Consider the following 3,730-nt stretch of genomic DNA (forward strand, 5'->3'; position numbering starts at 1 on the left):
TTAGCCTAACAGTGAACTGCTTGGTAAACAACAGGTTTAGCCTAACGGTGAACTGCTTGGTAAACAACAGGTTTAGCCTAACGGTGAACTGCTTGGTAAACAACAGGTTTAGCCTAACGGTGAACTGCTTGGTAAACAACAGGTTTAGCCTAACGGTGAACTGCTTGGTAAACAACAGGTTTAGCCTAACGGTGAACTGCTTGGTAAACAACAGGTTTAGCCTAACGGTGAACTGCTTGGTAAACAACAGGTTTAGCCTAACAGTGAAATGCTTGGTAAACAACAGGTTTAGCCTAACGGTGAACTGCTTGGTAAACAACAGGTTTAGCCTAACGGTGAACTGCTTGGTAAACAACAGGTTTAGCCTAACGGTGAACTGCTTGGTAAACAACAGGTTTAGCCTAACGGTGAACTGCTTGGTAAACAACAGGTTTAGCCTAACGGTGAACTGCTTGGTAAACAACAGGTTTAGCCTAACAGTGAACTGCTTGGTAAACAACAGGTTTAGCCTAACAGTGAACTGCTTGGTAAACAACAGGTTTAGCCTAACGGTGAACTGCTTGGTAAACAACAGGTTTAGCCTAACAGTGAACTGCTTGGTAAACAACAGGTTTAGCCTAACAGTGAACTGCTTGGTAAACAACAGGTTTAGCCTAACGGTGAACTGCTTGGTAAACAACAGGTTTAGCCTAACGGTGAACTGCTTGGTAAACAACAGGTTTAGCCTAACGGTGAACTGCTTGGTAAACAACAGGTTTAGCCTAACGGTGAACTGCTTGGTAAACAACAGGTTTAGCCTAACGGTGAACTGCTTGGTAAACAACAGGTTTAGCCTAACGGTGAACTGCTTGGTAAACAACAGGTTTAGCCTAACGGTGAACTGCTTGGTAAACAACAGGTTTAGCCTAACGGTGAACTGCTTGGTAAACAACAGGTTTAGCCTAACAGTGAAATGCTTGGTAAACAACAGGTTTAGCCTAACGGTGAACTGCTTGGTAAACAACAGGTTTAGCCTAACAGTGAAATGCTTGGTAAACAACAGGTTTAGCCTAACAGTGAACTGCTTGGTAAACAACAGGTTTAGCCTAACAGTGAACTGCTTGGTAAACAACAGGTTTAGCCTAACAGTGAACTGCTTGGTAAACAACAGGTTTAGCCTAACAGTGAACTGCTTGGTAAACAACAGGTTTAGCCTAACAGTGAACTGCTTGGTAAACAACAGGTTTAGCCTAACAGTGAACTGCTTGGTAAACAACAGGTTTAGCCTAACAGTCAACTGCTTGGTAAACAACAGGTTTAGCCTAACAGTGAACTGCTTGGTAAACGACAGGTTTAGCCTAATAATGAACTGCTTGGTTAGAACAGGTTTAGCCTAACAGTGAACTGCTTGGTAAACGACAGGTTTAGCCTAATAATGAACTGCTTGGTAAACAACAGGTTTAGCCTAACTTACTTACAGGTCCTTTTCCAAAAATGTTAAGATAAAGATACAAAATGTAATAAAACATTTAAATAGTGACACAAGGGATAAATACACAGTGAATAACGAATGACAATAATGAGTAAATATAACGTGGAAATATACAGGAAGTAGAAAATAACATGGCTATAAACAGGAAGTAGAAAATAACATGTTATTAGCTGGTACCCCTGTATATAACCATATTATTTTCTACTTCCTGTATATAACCATGTTATTACCTGGTACTCCCTGTATATAGCCATGTTATTGCCTGGTACCCCTGTATATAACCATGTTATTTTCTACTTCCTGTATATAGTCATGTTTATGTCTACTTCCTGTATATGGCCATGTTAAGTGACTAGGCATCAGGATAGATAATTAACAGTAACAGCAGAGTATGTGTGGGTGTGTGTGAGTGTGTGTGAGTATGTAGTGTGTGTGTGTTTGAGTGTGTAGTGAGTGTGTGTGAGTGTGTGTGTGTGTTTGTGTGAGTGTGTAGTGAGTGTGTGTGTAGTGAGAGGGTGTGTGTGTGTGTGTGTGTGTGTGTGTGTGTGTGTGTGTGTGTGTGTGTGTGTGTGTGTGTGTGTGAGTATGTAGTGTGTGTGAGTGTGTGTGTGAGTATGTAGTGTGTGTAAAATGTCAAGGTCAGGTAGAGCTTCTACACACAGGAAACAGCAGCAGGGTGGACCAATGCGCCACACACACACACACACACACACACACACACACACACACACACACACACACACACACACACACACACACACACACACACACTCACACACACTCACACTCACTCACACTCACTCACTCACTCACTCACACACACTCACACTCACGCAAGCACGCACACACCACACACACTCAAACACAAACACACACACACACTCACTCACTCGCACTACACACGCACTACACACTCACTACACACACACACACACACACACACACACACACACACACACACACACACACACACACACACACACACACACACACACACACACACACACACACACACACACACACACACCATGGCAGAGATCCACATGGGCCAACCCACTTCCTGCTTGGCTCCAGCTAGACCTTGGACAATGGGGAGATGTCCCAGCACACACACACATGCAAAGGTCCTGTCCCAACGGACTCTCTGCAGGATGGACAGGAAGTGTGTGTATGTGGCTGGTTGGCAGCAGTGGCAATGGCCTCTTGCTACTGTATTGTGAAGAAGAAAGGAGAGAACAGAGGGTGGGAGAAACGGAGAGAGGGATAGAAGGGGGAGACAGGGGGAAATGGGAGGCCCACCCTGAAAAGATTCCTAGACACAATTTAGAGAGACGATGCTTTTACCATGATATCATTGATAAATGAGAGAGAGAGACACAGAGACAGAGAGGGAGAGAGAGAGAGAGAGAGAGGGAGAGAGAGAGCTAGAGACAGAGAGAGAGAGAGAGAGACAGAGAGAGAGACAGAGAGAGACAGAGACAGAGAGAGAGAGGGAGAGAGAGAGCTAGAGACACAGATAGAGAGAGAGAGAGAGAGAGACAGAGACAGAGAGAGAGAGTTACAGTGTGTGATAATCTCTTGGCTCTGATGTGAATGATGACGTCACAGCTCCTTACAGAGCACACGGTCAGGTCTGGAGGAAGGAAGGAACCACCACATTCCACTGGAAGGAGGGATCCTCGCAAGGTTCTACAGCTGCACCACGGAGAGCATTCTGACTGGTTGCATCACCACCTGGTATGACAACTGCTCGGCCACCGACCTCAATGCACTACAGAGGGTAGTGCGTACGGCCCAGTACATCACTGGGGCCAAGCTTCCTGCCATCCAGGACCTCTACACCAGGCGGTGTCAGAGGAAGGCCCTACAAATTGTCAGACTGCAGCCACCCTAGTCATAGACTGTTCTCTCTGCTACCGCACGTCAAGCGGTACCGAATCGCCAAGTCCAGGTCCAAAAGGCTTCTTAACAGCTTCTACCCCCAAGCCATAAGACTCCTGAACAGCTTCTACACCCAAGCCATAAGACTCCTGAACAGCTTCTACCCCCAAGCCATAAGACTCCTGAACAGCTTCTACCCCCAAGCCATAAGACTCCTGAACAGCTTCTACACCCAAGCCATAAGACTCCTGAACAGCTAATCAAATAGTCACTTTCTCTACCTCCATGTACATATTACCTCAATTTCCTCGACTAACCGGTGCCCCTCCACATTGACTCTGTACTGGTACCCCCTGTATATAGCCTGACTATTGTTAT

The sequence above is a fragment of the Oncorhynchus mykiss genome, chromosome 9, assembly GCF_057628025.1.
Source record: "Oncorhynchus mykiss isolate SJ-2025 chromosome 9, ASM5762802v1, whole genome shotgun sequence".
Classification (NCBI taxonomy): Eukaryota; Metazoa; Chordata; class Actinopteri; order Salmoniformes; family Salmonidae; genus Oncorhynchus; species Oncorhynchus mykiss.